This window comes from Podarcis bocagei, assembly GCF_964188305.1.
Source record: "Podarcis bocagei genome assembly, chromosome: 12".
NCBI lineage: Eukaryota > Metazoa > Chordata > Lepidosauria > Squamata > Lacertidae > Podarcis > Podarcis bocagei.
This window is the reverse complement of record NC_138137.1, coordinates 25,175,434-25,183,162: the sequence shown is the minus strand read 5'-3', so window position 1 is coordinate 25,183,162 and position 7,729 is coordinate 25,175,434. Positions and strand designations below refer to the sequence as shown.

The window sequence follows — 7,729 nt, the reverse complement described above, 5'->3', positions numbered from 1 at the left end:
TTATTATTATTATTAGCAAGAAAAGCTCAACAGCTTTGGGCAAAACTAAAAACAAAGAAGCTCAACAAGAAATAAAACAAAACGGCACAGGCAAAATGCAAAATAGAAGCAGGAACTGACAGAAAATTCCCTCATACTCGGAGGGTCCTGAGTTCCTCTGAAACAGCACACCTGCGCTTGCCACCTAAATGGAAATAGAAACTGGGCAAAGCAAACTTCCCCAGAGGAGTTCTACAACTTTGATGCAACTGTAGAAAAGACAACTGTCCCAGGTAACCTTCAAAAGTGCTGCAAAGGCAGCTGGAGCGAAATCCCAGAGGAAGATCTCAAGGAAAATATTTTCCCCTTTGGGCTGTAGAATAGAGCAACATTCTATAGACACAGCATAGGGAACACGTGGCCTATGAGATGCTTGTGGTCCTTAGTCTGACTTCATGAGGCCCCAGAAATGGGCTGGTTCTGAGAGAAAGAAATGGGGGGGGGGGTGTATGACCCCCTGAGAGTGCAATACAAGCCTGCAATGCTATAGACTCTACCCATGTTAGGCTCTGACTCCACCCAACATCAGCTGCAGCCCCCACTGACTCTTCCCATGGGTCAACAGCCTTTTGTAGGAAGAAATTACTCCACTCCTGCTGTAGACACAGGATACGAGCAACCATTTGTGGTACCAGGGGACAAGGAGTGTGGCTAATAGATGAGCTCTTGCCCTGCTTGATATGATATGGAGATCTTGCTTCTTCTTTTTTTAAAAAATAATATTTTATTGCTTTTTTCCAGATATATATGTAAAGTCAAATACATAATAAAATCCACAAAAGAAAAAAGAAAGAAAAAGAAAAAAGAAGAAACAATAGAACAGAAAAATTAATTTTTTTCAGAACATTTTTCATAACCCTCTGGACTTCCCCGCGTCTCCCTCTCCCTGCATTCTTTATAATAAAGATATCAGCAAATTGCTACCTTAATTCATGCGTTTTCTGTACTTTCAGATAGTTTTACTTTAAGTTTAAAATACTTGTTGTCAAATTACCTTTATCCTGAAATAAACATCAAGATTACTTTAAACTTTGGTTCTTTACTAATCATAACTTAATTTCCAAAGTCCTCAAGTTTTGATTGCTGAAGCTAGACTTTCCCAGCCATGCAAGCTCTTAACATTCATATAGCTTATGTTGTTTTTGTAAATAGTCTTTAAATTTTTTCCAGTCCTCCTCCATTTTTTCTTCACCCAAGTCTCTGATTCTGCCAGTCATCTCAGCCAGTTCCATGTAGTCCATCAATTGCATTTGCCATTCTTCCAGCGTGGGTAAATCTTGTGTCTTCCAGTATTTGGCGATAAGGATTCTTGCTGCTGTAGTTGCATACATAAAAAAAGTTCTATCTTTCTTTAACACTTTCTGGCCGACAATGCCCAGGAGGAAGGCCTCTGGTTTCTTAGGGAAGGTATACTTAAATACCTTTTTTAACTCATTGTAAATCATTTCCCAGAAGGCCTTCACTTTCGGGCAAGTCCACCAGAGGTGAAAGAATGTCCCTTCAGCCGATATGGAGATCTTGCTTCTAACCCACTTTGCACCTCTAGAAGGAACATGGCTCAGTTGTAGAACATTTATTTTGCTTGCAAAAGGCCCACATTCAATCCATTGCTCTCTGGGAAAGACGATGGTTCTATTGTTGTATTCTGCCTTGAATGCTTTAGTCAAGATTTTTGCTTTGCAGAGAGTTGGACCAGATGACCTTGGATTCCCTACTAACTCTATAATTCTAAGCCGTGAAGAGCAGTTGACAGTCAGTGTGGACAACACCAAGCTAGCTGGACCAATGGACTGACTTGACATAACACAGGTTCCCATAAAAATCTTTTAGATCCTTCCTCTTTATATTTCCATATATTTGCCACACTTAATATTTTAATTATCTCTTATATACGTTTATTTTATACCTGTTGTTATCTGATGTGAATCTTAAGGGGGGGAGGTTGGATGTAAATAGGTAGATGTTTAAAGAATAAGATTGTTAATAAGTAACAAGATGAAATAAATAAACCTTATTTCACTTGTATGTGGATTACATAAGGTTGCACTCTTTTTTTTTGGAGGGGGAAACAAATATTTTTAAATGTGTGAGAAAATTTAACTGTGAAACTGATTTCAAAGAACTGCGGCTAATTAAAATCGTTCTGTACAATCTGCTTCTAGTGCTCTCCAAGATATTTATATCCTGAGAACATCTTCGGTTCACACATTGTCCCATGGAAGACAGAGGAGTGACTGCTGACTGCATTTGTAAAGTAAAGCCATTACAGGCCCAAGGTCCGTGGTGGGTTTTGGAGCAAGATCTGAGAGAAACGAGCGAGGCACACAAAGAGGACCACGACATCTTGTGGAAAAGTTAATTAGGTAATTAGACTGAAAGCTGGTGTCTGGTCCAAATTCAAACCAACGAAGCTTCTTATTTGAGCATGGATTTGAACCTGGGTCCTTCTGGAACTAGGAAAGAAAGAGAAATTTAATTCACATTTAAAGGTGAGCTTACCTGATTCACACCTTCTGAAACAATGCATGAACTGGGACGGCTCAGTTGGTAGATTATGAGGCTTTTCATATCAGGGTTGCGGGTTCAAGCCCCACACTGGGCAAAAGATTCCTGCGTTGCAGGGGGTTGGACTAGATGGCCCTGGTGGTCCCTTCCAATTCTATGATTCTATGAAACGGAACCATCCTTTGAAATTCACACTACCCTGAATTTTGCCATGCAGCTCCCCAGCCAAGTAACATGTAAAAGGTAAAGGTAAAGGGACCCCTGACCATTAGGTCCAGTTGTGACCGACTCTGGGGTTGCAGCGCTCATCTCGCTTTACTGGCTGAGGGAGCCGGCGTACAGCTTCCAGGTCATGTGGCCAGCATGACTAAGCTGCTTCTGGCAAACCAGAGCAGCACACGGAAACGCCGTTTACCTTCCCGCAGGAGCGGTACCTATTTATCTACTTGCACTTTGACATGGGCAGGAGCAGGGACCGAGCAATGGGAGCTCACCCCGTCACAGGGATTCGAACCGCCGACCTTCTGATCGGCACGTCCTAGGCTCTGTGGTTTAACCCACAGCGCCACCCGTGTCCCTAAGTAACATGTACAGCGATGCCTATTCTAGAGCAGGGGCAGGCAACCTAAGGCCCGTGGGCCAGATGTGGCCCAATCGCCTTCTCAATCCGGCCCGCGGATGGTCTGGGAATCAGCATGTTTTTACATGAGTAGAATGTGTCCTTTTATTTAAAATGCATCTATGGGTTATTTGTGGGGCCTGCCTGGTGTTTTTACATGAGTAGAATGTGTGCCTGTATTTAAAATGCATCTCTGGGTTATTTGTGGGGCCTGCCTAGTGTTTTTACATGAGTAGAATGTGTGCTTTTATTTAAAATGCATCTCTGGGTTATTTGTGGGGCATAGGAATTCATTCATTTTTTCCTCCAAAATATAGTCGGGCCCACCACATGGTCTGAGGGATGGTGGATCGGCCAACGGCTGAAATAGGTTGCTGACCCCTGTTCTAGTGTAATCTGTGCTTTAAAATGCATGGGATGAAAGGAAAAGAAAACATACAAAAATGCATCACGTCTGGCGAAACTGCTTTGCAAAAATGTGCATATTTGTGTGAGAATATCCTAAACGTGGAAAAACGGACTGAGACCTTTAGCTTGGTTAACCAAGTATATTTATTGGATCGCGTTTGCAAAAGCGGGCTCCCATCACATCTCCGTGTGACCGAAGAGCCCCGTTCAAGCAGTGCCTGAAGGTTTTAAGCCCTAACTGCCGCCCCTCCTTCGGAGGCTTGGCTTACAATCTTCCTGTTACAAAATAACATATTTCTAATACAATGTACTGTTCATTTTAACTCATTGCCTTTTTAGGAATCGCAAGGTCTTAAGCTTGTTTCCTTCCTCTTTTTACCGGAGGAACATGTGCCTGTTTCACAACCAATTTCAGGTTCTGAAATCTTCCACTGCCAGCTTTTACGTGGCACATCCATTCTCTTTGTGATGTTCGAGGCAGGCCCTATTCTCACAATCCCCCCTTTTCTTTTTCCATGCTTGCCTCGAACTCACACAATAGTTCCAAATGGTTCCCTTCCTCCTCGTCTGTAGGCACAGGTTCATACCTCATTTCCATCATCGGGGTGGCTACATTCCGCTGCGTTAACAGGGAAAGGGAGTTGTTGATTGTTCTAACAAAGATAGGTAACACACAAGGGATCAATACACATCCTACGGCTATTAATCCAATTAGGGCTACGATAGCTTGCAACCCTGGTAATTTTGGGAACCATGAGCCGAATAATTCCTTAAAATTCAGCCCCTCCCATGTTTGAACAGGAACATGAGCTAACTTTATCATTCGATCGGCTATGTCCTTCACTACCTTTCCATTGTCATCTATTTCAATGCAGCAATTAGTTAAATTGAATTTTCCACAAACCCCGCCCTCTTTTGCCAATAAATAATCGAGTGCTAACCTGTTTTGCATAATATAAGTGCGACTCTTTGCACTCTCTTTAGCGAGTTTTGTTAATGCTGAAGCAGTTTCATTGGTTATTATTTCTACAATAGCTTGCAAGCGGATTATACGATTCAGCAAATAACTGGGGTCCCGTCCAAAGGATCCAGCGGTTCCATCATTAGCCCAGGTAGCGGGGCCATAATATTGGATTATCCTTTCGGGGGGCCAATCACTGTCCTCCCATTTTCCTATGCTGATTGCCCTTTTTTCCCGGGGTCCAATTTCATCATACACTGGCATACCCAACCTAGCTTTTGCTGTCAGGGGGAGCAAAAAAAAGCTTGGTCGTAGAGTAGCCAGTACACATGACCCCACCCAGTTTAAAGGCAAGCGATTATAAGCATATCCCCCACATGCCCAATAAAACCCATCCGGGGTCGTCCATTCCCTTAAGGTGTTCTGGGGATCCTGGAGAAAAGTCATGTTGGTCATGTTGGCTAAGGCTGATGGCCAATCCTTGGAAGCATTTTTGGAGCTCCACCATTCCTTGCCATTCCACTGTCCCAAGCAAGGGGTATTTCCTACCCTTATACCCTTTTTATCTGAACCGTTCCGGGCAAAGCATTCTACTCCCACCAGGCTATTAGATATTTGCCAAACTTCATTACCTGGATGATGGTACGTGTAATTTTTCTCATTCCTCAAAATTTCAGTATAATTTACCTCATGCGCCACCCAGGGCCATTGGTTCCCCATGTTTGTTCCCCCGCACACAAAACAATTCTTTACTGTTAGTTCTTTGGCTATGGTTTCAGCCAGGTTTAGAAACATGTTATATGCTTTTGGTGGTAAAGGTAAGTTGTTTAGTTGCTGTATTTCCTCTTCGAAATTTTCATATACTGATATAGGTTTTTTGCTTACCTTGGTAGTGTGAATCATTATGATTAAATACCCATAGGGATCCTTCCCAGTTCCATCTATCCCCAACCCTACATGGATATATTTGGGTTTGGTGGAGGGCAATTCCTTAGCCCATAGGCACACAGGGTTGCATTTTCCCGAGCTACAGGTCGTAGAAATTCCTGCCCGGGTAATATTGACACCTTCTGGACCCTGATACGAAGGTGATTCATCAACCCCCTTAGTATACCAATAATTGATCATCCGGGTGGCCCCTACGTTAGAGCCGGCAAATTGCTGGAATAAATACTTATTTTCCTGGAGGTAAGCTCTTTCCCAGCTCAGTGACCCACAGGTAACTCCATCTTGATCGTTAGGCCCCTGTCCCTTTGTGATGGCAGTGCATGCATCAAAGCAAACATGTACCTTATCTGCACCCCTCGTGATGTTGTGGGCTATATACCCTCGCCTTTGTTGTGCCAGGGTAAACATGTGCGCTCTTTCTCCAGCCTTATTTGCCGTCCCTCCTTTATACCCATACACATATATACTAGATGTAATGGGCCCTACTGCTAGGGGCTCATAACACTCGGTCTTGTTTTCCTTAGTTCTGCACCTAAAATATTGGGTTTGGTTATGGACACAGGGTCCTAGTTCTTTTTCACATTCCGGAGCAACATTATAATACATCAATGTCCGTGTAACAACAGTCCCAGTTTTAGTAACTTGGATGCAGTCCGTGCAGGCCTGTTCGTCCGTGATTGCAGCCGTGGCCCATAGCAAAAGTGTCCAGGTCATCTTTGGCCAGTCCATCCTTCTCCTCCTCGAGCTCATCCCCCCCTTACCTAGGTTCGTCGGATCGTGATTTTTAGCGGGTTGCTAGGATCGACCCGAGCGGTCCAATCCTGTGGTGCCTTCTTAACCCGGTGATAGTGTGTCCACCCGTGCTCTCGGGTCCGCACTGCCGATTCAGTTGTCAGCAGAACTTGATACGGTCCCTCCCAAGCCGGGGTTAGCTTCTCAGTCCGCCAGGTTTTTATGAGCACCCAGTCTCCAGGCTGGTGGGGATGTTGGCTTCCAAGGAGAGGTGGTCTCTGCGCCAGAAGACCTCGTCTGTGAAGAGACAATAAAGACTGGGACAATGTCTGCAAGTATTTCCTCAAAAACATGTCTCGGAACTGCGGAATGGGGTTTCCCAAGCAGGCCAAATAGGGCCTTCCCATTAACATCTCGAATGGGGAGACCCCCGTGTCTTTTCTCGGGGTTGTTCGAATTCTCATAAGGGCCAGAGGGAGGTTCTTCGTCCAAGGTAGCCCATTTTCCAAATACAACTTTGTCAAATGTTTCTTAATTTCCCCGTTTGCCCTCTCCACTTTTCCACTACTCTCGGGGTGCCAAGGGGTATGTAGGTCCCATCTTACCCCCAAAGCCCGCATTACTTCCTGAAGCACCTGTTGGGTGAAATGGGTTCCCCTGTCGGAATCCATCGCCTCCATCATCCCATATCTGGGAATGATGTGTTCCAGGATGATCTTAGTGACTACTTGGGCAGTCGCTCTTCGACTGGGGAACGCCTCCACCCAACCCGTAAGGTGATCTTTCAGTATCAGCAGGTATTTCATCCCTCCCTTCTCTGGCAATTCTGTGAAATCTATTTGGACCCGCTGAAAGGGCCAAACAGCTAGGGGGCGACCCCCTTTTTCCCGTTGCTTTGCCCTCGTTTTATTCACCTTTTGACATATCAGACATTTCCAAGCCACCCCATGCGCCATTGCCCATATGTCTGGACTCCAATATAGAGCCTTGGCGGTGTTAATCATGGCCTCAGTTCCTCCATGGCTACTTTCATGGATTTTCTCCAATATTCCTCTCATTGTGTTTTTATTCACCACCAGTTGCCCTTCGACTGTTCTCCATTCCCCTGTCCCTCCTCGCGTACATCCCAATTTTTGCAGGCGTTCCTCTTCTTCTTTCGTAAAAACACCTCCCTTTACTGGTCCTTCGATCACGGGGATCCTTAGAGCCAGTTCCTTAACTCCTGCTTCCAATTCCCCTTCCTCTGCGGCTTCTTTCGCCCGTTTGTCCGCCCACCGGTTTCCCTCCTCCTCGGGACTCCTTCCCTTACCGTGTCCCGGGATGTGTACTACAGCGATCCGCAAGGGGACCATCAAGGCTTTAAGAAGGCGGTCCACTAGTTTCCAATGATCTATTTCCTTTCCGTTTGCTTTTATGTATCCCCGATCTCTCCACATTCTTCCAAACGTGTGAACCACCCCCCAAGCGTACCGGGAGTCCGTCCAAATCGTTACCTCCAATCCCTGTGCTTCTTCGAG

The 7,729-nt window shown here is 44.9% G+C and overlaps 1 long non-coding RNA gene across 1 annotated transcript; it reads left to right on the top strand.

Annotated features, from left to right (window-relative positions):
* The first annotated feature begins 1,555 nt into the window (after window positions 1-1,555).
* LOC308570283 lies at window positions 1,556-2,528 on the top strand. The gene is made up of 2 exons (XR_014001075.1): window positions 1,556-1,848; window positions 2,202-2,528. It is a non-coding gene; the product is annotated as an uncharacterized lncRNA (long non-coding RNA).
* The last annotated feature ends 5,201 nt before the right edge of the window (window positions 2,529-7,729 follow it).